The following is an 8,306-nucleotide window of genomic DNA, read 5'->3' on the forward strand; positions in this document are numbered from 1 at the left end:
ACACAGCAAAAAATAGTGTAAAAATGGAAGCTTGAAAATGGAATGTTTAAAAAAAGAATGTGTAATATTACATCTGTTTTAGATGAATTGCAACCAAAAATTTTGCCAATCATATTTTCCCCATAAAATGATAAATATTTCGATTGAAGATTTAATTTTTCGTCTACTATGATGCAATATTGCACACAACAGTGTTTCGAACATGACTTTCGAAGCAGAATTTTTTTTTGCATCAACTGTCAAACCAAACCAAAACAAACGTCGGTGATTCGTGAACGTGTGAAGATGGTGAGCAAAAGTTGTTTGAATTGGTAAGTGAAATTACTTTGTCTCGACTAAAACCACAGTTGGACGAATTTATGTAAACAAAACAAACAAGTTCTTGTCTTGCCGGAACGGTTTTTGGGTGCCATTGAAAATGAAGAGAATTTTTAGGTTTTTTTTAAAGCTTCCAGAAGGCAGACTTGTTGGCCAGTTTACGTCTTGCATTCATTGTCTATAAAGTAATTCTAATTATGACCATTTTTAATCTTCCCGAATCAGAATGCAACGCCAGAATCTACTCGATTATCTCAGTGATGTCATTTTCCGGAAGTCAAGCAAACTGGTTCGGTTTCCCTGGCTGCGTCGCCGTCTGTTCCGCCGAGTAATCGAAGGAAAATTGGACTCGCCCTTCTAGCAGCTGCAAAAGGTCTTCCTACACCGGAAGTGCCACACGGCGTAACTTCAGGTCTGGCTGATGACAAGGTAAAAAATGATAAAAAATCTCTTTGTTTTCCGGTTAACTTTGCTATCTTCCAGTTCCGCAGGTATTCTTCTGACCCCTATGCCAACAATCAACAGACAAAGTTGCGGGGTGATGATCCGGGAGGTCGTCGTGGTCATTGGGAGATGATAGACGACTGACTGGCACCCTCGAGTACACCGCCCATTCCCAACAGCTTCAAGAATTAGTCAAAGTGATCTCCGGCGATGACGAAAACAGCGAATTGGGACTCGATCTGGGAACGGGAGGAAAGTTAAATGGCCTTCGACAGTCGGGATGATCTCATCAAGCCGGAAGACGCGCTGTTGTGATGAAAGAAGGAATCTACCATGTTTGAACCGCTAAAGAAGGAAGGTGTAGTAACATTTCTTCCAGCGAGGACAACATCTTGGCTAAGAAAAGTACTCCGCCGATGCCACCGAGCAAACCGTACACGGAAGATATCAAGGACAATGGCCGAATGTTCCTCTCGAGCCTACCCTCCATCGATGACGAAGTCGACGACATTGGAAGAAAAGGTGTGGCACCCTCGTCGACTTCGTCATCGTTGGAGGGTAGGCTTGAGAGGAACATCTAGTCGCAGTCCCGCTTCCTTGTACGAAGTGTCACTAGCGCCTTCCTCTCTGGACGGTTCCAGCGGATTCTTTCTTCAACTCCATCATACCGTGTTCCGGCTAGACTTCCACCGCATGCATCGACTGTGGCTCGAGCCTCAGGTGGGCCTGGACCTCTGTTATTCGCTTCCACCATCGGCATCGCTGTCATCTTCCGCGCGGCTGTCATCAGTCAGGCTCGTCGGGGCCAGTCACCGACGTCAAGTCTACAAAAGTGCACACCAACCTCGTCCGAAGCGCTGGCCTAAAGAGCCAGAAAATTCATTAATGTCATAAAATAAAAGATGAATTCAAAAATACGTCCTGTTTATGTTGTTTAACATTTATGACAATCCGATACCTATCCTCTCGTCCTCCCAGCCTCAAATTAAACATTTTTAGATGTAATATTCGACATTTTTTGCAAAAATTTGGCATTTTCTGTGGTAAAATTATATATTATATGAGGTAAATTTATATCATATATGGAGTAAATTTTGACATTTTCAGAGGTAATATTAAAGCTTTTTTCTTACATAAAAGATGTACCCCTTCCCAGATGTAATATTACCACGTTTTTTTTTGCTGTGTACGTTTAAAATCCGATCACTTCGGTCCTCTTGGTACACATGGATCCCCGAACAACCATACCACATCAATTTGAGACTGTTTCCCTATCAAAACATTTATGAAAAAAATCGTTCTTTCCTCATAAAACTCTAGAAACTATAAAAGAACGCCGTTGATCAACGCATTGATTATCGATAATCAACGCGTTGATCAACGCCGTTTAAATCAACGACTCCGTTGACGTTGACGATTAAATCAACGATGGCTGCGATTACGATTACGTTTAAATCAACGATCAACGACTTCGATGATATAAACGCCGTTGATTTCAACGATTAACAGCATTGCTCTGGAATGTGCTCTACAACATACCAGAAACAAGTATGGTGCTAGCTTGCTCCTAAAAAAAGATACAGCGTGTTCAAAACTAGTCTTAAACGTGTTTTTTGTCGAAAATCACGTTTTAGACGAGATTTAAGGACGCTGTATCTTCTTTCAGGAGCAAGCTTGCACCATACTCCCTTCGGCAAAGTTGTAGAGCATATTTCAGTGCATCCAAATATGAGTCCGGTTTTGATAAAGCATGAAACGTGGATTTGATAAATGGTAAAATCCAAAAAAAAAATGGTTTTCCCCTTACAAATTTATATGAAAAATTGAATCGCTTTGCGCAAAGTGAGGATTAAACCAATCGGTCCCAAACTTTTGGGAGTTGTTTAGGGCCCCAAAAGGAACTGAAAAAGTGCTGTGCTGGAAAATCGATTTTGATATTACCCCCTAATGGGACATTTATACGATCAGGGGCAGTGTATTACGATCGAGTATATTGCTAAAAAAACTTTTTTAGTTAATGATTTTTAAGAGGCTATGAAAGAAGTTAAATCAGGGGTGCTCAATGTTTTTGAATGGCGGGCCAAATTTGAAGCTCGCACAAGCTCAGGCCAAATGAGAAATAGAAAAATAAAAAAATCCAATTTATAAAACTGAAAAAAAACATCTATGGGTTGAAGTTTTTTGAAATTTCAGGAATTTTAAAACATTTTCATCATTTAAATATTAGAAAACAAAAATTGCAACTTCCGTGCCTCAACAATCATTGAAATGAATCCAATATTTTCGACTGAATAAAATCGTGAAAATTAAAAGGTATTTTGTTGAATGCACTTATATTTTAATGTATTTAATAATTATTTATTAAATATATTTTAGAAAGGGTAACACAAACTTTGTAAAAGTGCGTATTTTTATTGTTAAATAATGTGCTACTTTAATAATAAATCGTTGCTTAAGAAATTTCCAAAAAATATTTATTGCTCGAACTTGAATAAAATTTTAATAAATTTCATTCTGCCTTAACGTGAAGACTGAAGACTTCCATCATTGCCATGTGTTCGGCCAAGGGGCCGACTCAGAATTCCCTACGTTGTGTTGTTGTTGTTGTTGTCCAGGTGCGTAGAATATTTCGTAATTGAATAAAACAATCGATTTGCTGAGACTGCTGAGCCAACCGTCTCGGACGGTAGTCAGCGCGCGAAGAGGCAGAGTACTTTTATTGAGCAGTTACAATAGAACTTAAACTACATTGTCTTGCGGGATGTAAACACATATGGGACGTACATAAATGACGTCTTGCACAAACATACTCCCGGACCAAAACGAACGTTTTTAATAAATAGACTAAACACTGACTAAATTCTTAATGCTAATATCACAGTACAGGTTCAGCTACGTCGCTTATGGTTGTCCCCTTCGCGGTGCTCTTCGCTGGTCGTCGTGGTGGTTGAAGAATGGAACATCGGAGAACCTTCTGCATTGCACAAGCTCTTCGGTTGACGTCCGGCCCGTCGGCGACGATTGCGGCGGGAACCATCCGGGACGTCGAGAAGTGGAGCAGAAGGGGTCCTCATCCACGCACTTGCTCTTCCGTTGACGATCGGGTTGCTGGCGATGAGTGCAGCAAGTATCACCCGGAACGTCGAGAAGTGCCTCAGAGGACTCCATTTTGTGGATGTTAACCGATTCCACGGCTCACCTGGGTTCCTCGGAGTCGTTTCCGTCACGGCACCAAATGTTCGGCCAAGGGGCCGACTCAGAATTCCCTACGTTGTGTTGTTGTTGTTGTTGTCCAGGTGCGTAGAATATTTCGTAATTGAATAAAACAATCGATTTGCTGAGACTGCTGAGCCAACCGTCTCGGACGGTAGTCAGCGCGCGAAGAGGCAGAGTACTTTTATTGAGCAGTTACAATAGAACTTAAACTACATTGTCTTGCGGGATGTAAACACATATGGGACGTACATAAATGACGTCTTGCACAAACACCATGATTTTTCGTTCAATGATATAAATTTTGCGTCGCTATCAATATTTTGACAAAATTCCTTCTACAAGTTGTTTAGAATAGTGCTCTACACATGCTGATTCTTTTTGGTAACGATTATCCCATTCCTTGCGAAGTTATGGAAATCGTCATTAATCAATGATTGCCAACTAGGACGTCAATGATTGTTCCACAAAATTATATAAATTTTGAGACACATTTGATTTAGATCAAACATTTCTTCAGTGGCTTCAAGAAGGCAACAACCGGCACATGCTGATTCATTTTGGAGCAGAAATTCGTTCAATTGATTTTTTTTACAGAGTGATGATCAATTATTCCCGAAAATGATCAACGGCTTCACCTTACTCAGATGTTATGTACCCACACGTTGAGTTCAAATCAAGAGGTTGAAAGTTTTTAAGTGCAAAATAATGTTTGCATAAATGTCCCATATGAGTAATTCTCGCTGAAACCGTCCCACTAGATGCACATGTTCTCAAATCGTTACGGCAATGGTCTCATTCGATTCAGCGCACCAAAAAAACCATTAATCAACCTTCGAATCAATGAAAATGTCAGCCGTTAGCCACCTGTAAATAAAAACTTGTATTGAACTATGGATTTTTTTGAAAATATGCCCTAATTTGGAGAAATGATATCTCCCAAAATACATTACCAAACATCAAAAAGTTATGTATCGTTGGAAAGGTAATCGCAAGGGCTTTCTATCGCACTTTGAAAAACATTTCGAGAAATATTTTTTCAAGGGTAATTTTAGGGGTTTTTGAGAAACTTACTCTTAATTTTAAATTTTGACCGTGTTCGCAACCACTTATCATTACGCAACCATTTTCATTCGAACCATTGGAAGATTTTGCATAAAATCAACTTGAGAAAAGAAGTGTAATGAAATAGTTTTCGTATAGTTATTAACGGATGAAAGAAATTGGTAAAATTTCAGTTAAAAATAACCAAAGCTCAGACTTCAGAAATGAGCCTAATTTACATTCAAAACAAAGCAGGATTGTATTTGAGCCGAATGTACAGTCATCTGAGGCAAATCTGGACATATAGGATAAAATGTGGGACGGTTTCAGCGAGAATTGCTCATATTTAAAATATCAAGCAGAAAAAAAACGCAGGGCAAGTTTGTCCCACACATAAGGCTGAGTGTTAAGTTTTCGCGAAAACACTGAATTTCTTCCTGATTTTTAGAACAAAGTACTGGATATTTTAGGCTTTTCTGGACAAAACTTAAAGACGATGAAAATGCATATGGGACATTTATGCGATTAGGGGCAATATAAGTCATTTAAAAAAAATGTTTGGCAAAAATTTTGACAAATTTTACTCTTTAAACTTGTTACCTACATTGTTTCTATTAGAAAGATTTTTCAACACAATATTTGATTCATATAATCGACATTAAAGTATGGAAAAATCATTAGTTTATATTAACTAAAAAGGTTACAAATAATAGCATACACATACTTAATCTTATTTTAAAGAATTAGAAATTAGCTTACAGATACGTCAAAGGGTCATTTTACTTTACATGATTATTCAACATGAGTTAAATGGAATTGTTAGGCAGAAGGAAAAAGGACAAATCACTTTGCGGAAGACCTCCTTCTGCTCCCTTTTTAAATTGCATCGATACAAATTCCAAATATTTTGGTATGGATCGTCACAAACCTTGCTAAGTAATTTGAAGATAGCACCTTAGAATTTGTTTCTGAAAAAAGATCTGTATGTTTGTCAATGCTTTGCTTAATATTTCAAGTTTTTTTTAATGTAATAAATAACAGTTTCGAACTACTTTTTGAATGAGTTTAGGATTGACTTTTCACTTTATGTGGTTCCAAAATTTAAAATTTGTTGAAATATTGTCAGTCTTTATTTGATTTAATATGCGTTCATAAATAAGCGATAACTTATTTGATTTATATAACCTTTCAGCTACAATTAACGAAAAATCTCCTGAAAAAAACATATCTCTCTCAAATTTTGACATTTTTGAGTTAATCGATCATCCCTAAACCACCAGAGCTTCACCAATTCCACCAACAACAGAGATCGTTGATTCGCGTGCGCGATTCCAAACGATGACGAATCTCTGCCACTTCCACTGACAGTCTGGGACTGTTTGCAGTTGGAGCACCGCTTCGCGTCGCCGGTCGGAGCAGAGCCCCCCCGCAGAAATAGCGGAAAATGCATAAAACAAAATGGTACCAAAGCTCTGGGCACTGACTTGCCGGCGCACTTCCTGATCGTAAAAAAGCTCATACCATGTGGTGGCCGGTGGAGAGGTGGTGAGCTCTGAACATACCTTCCTTCAAAGGCTCGAAACAGGAAAAAAACGATACATCACGAAGCTAATTGATATTCACATGCAGCGTCGAACTAAAACGGTTTAGTGGCGTCGCGACGCTGCAGTGACATGGCTTAGGGTGGATAGTCGAAATTTTATTTTTATTAGTTTTTGAAGTAATTTGAAATATTTTTTGTACTATGTTTAAATTTACTATAAACATGTTTTCTAGAAAGACCACCCTAACCACCGTACTAGAGTGTTGAAGTGTGGTCAGATACGACAGCATAGCACCTTTTATGGTACTTGATTTCGGAGTGTCTACGGTGGTGGGTCGGGGTGGTGACCAGCGGAAGGCACCGGTAATGAACCCGTTTGTTGTGGTGTAGTAGCACACGTGATACCCAACTCTTAGCCGGCGTTTAAATCAAGTGATTATATTCATTTATTGTGTTGTACATATACGATTTTGTTTTTGCTGCTGTTGTTGAACTCTCCTCCGCAGCCCATCAAAGACATTGTAGGGAACTGTCGTCTCACGGCGCGGCGGAGTTCATGGCTGCTGCCGGTCTGAAACAATTGATCACTTCCTAATCAAATGGGGATGTATTTTTTAAACGTTCACACACATGCTTTGAATGATGAGGACCTGTCGATGAGGAGGAAGGTTTAAGATGAGCAGCAACATGACTTGAGCAATCTGTTGAGTATTGATTGAAGCATGCTTCGTCTTATGTATTATACTGAGACATTCAATAAGTAGGGTATATGTAAACGGTATGAGAACGTTCTAGATTTTTTAATCACACTTTTTTTTCTAATGTTGGTACCATTGCGCGGTTTTGACTCTTCGGGCGTGCACCATTCGTAAAGCCATCTTCGCTCAAAATTCTGGATTATGTACAAAATCTGATAGCAGAGATATAATTGATTTTTTTTTTATTAAAACATATTTTTATAAAGAAAAAAAAACTTTTTTTCGAAAAAAAACTAGAATGTCATTTTTGAATGCAAATTTGATTATGCAACGAGTCTACATCAAACTAGCTGGATCCAGACCAAAAAGGGCTCTGATTTGGCAAATTTGGCATGGGAGTAACTTGGCCAAAATAATTATTTTTGATTGGCAATTAGGGCGGTCCTATCCGAAATAGGGTGGTCTAAAGAATGGTTTAAATTGCCGATTTTCTAAAAAAACACATTTGAGCAATTCTCTGAGATTTCTGTCATTCGACTTTTTGTATTTTCTAATCCAGCTGAAACTTTTTTGGTGCCTTCGGTATATCCAAAGTAGCCATTTTTCATCATTAGTTTGTCCATATAATTTTCCATACAAATTTGGCAGCTGTCCATACAAAAATGATATGTAAAAATTCACAAATTTGTATCTTTCGAAGGAATTTTCTGATCAATTTGATGTCTTTGGCAACCATTTCTAGGTAACTTTTTTCAATACAGTCGCAGTTATTCATTTTTTTTTAAATTAGTGCCCATGTTTGCCCACTTTTGAAAAAAAATATTTTTGAAAAGCTGAGAAAATTCTCTATATTTTGCTTTTTTGAACTTTGTTGATACGACCCTTAGTTGCTGAGATATTGCCATGCAAAGGTTTAAAAACAGGAAAATTGATGTTTTCTAAGTTTCACCCAAACAACCCACCATTTTCTGACGTCGATATCTCTGCAACTAATGGTTAATTTTACAAAAAATCGATACAATTGAAAAACCATCTGTCAGTTGAAG

The 8,306-nt window shown here is 38.2% G+C and overlaps 1 long non-coding RNA gene across 1 annotated transcript; it reads left to right on the forward strand.

Annotated features, from left to right (window-relative positions):
- Positions 1-203: 203 nt before the first annotated feature.
- On the forward strand, positions 204-1,632 carry LOC120423783 (uncharacterized). Its single transcript, XR_005606279.2, has 3 exons — positions 204-311; positions 544-747; positions 802-1,632. It is a non-coding gene; the product is annotated as an uncharacterized LOC120423783 (long non-coding RNA).
- The last annotated feature ends 6,674 nt before the right edge of the window (positions 1,633-8,306 follow it).

The sequence above is a fragment of the Culex pipiens genome, chromosome 3, assembly GCF_016801865.2.
Source record: "Culex pipiens pallens isolate TS chromosome 3, TS_CPP_V2, whole genome shotgun sequence".
Taxonomy (NCBI): Eukaryota; Metazoa; Arthropoda; class Insecta; order Diptera; family Culicidae; genus Culex; species Culex pipiens.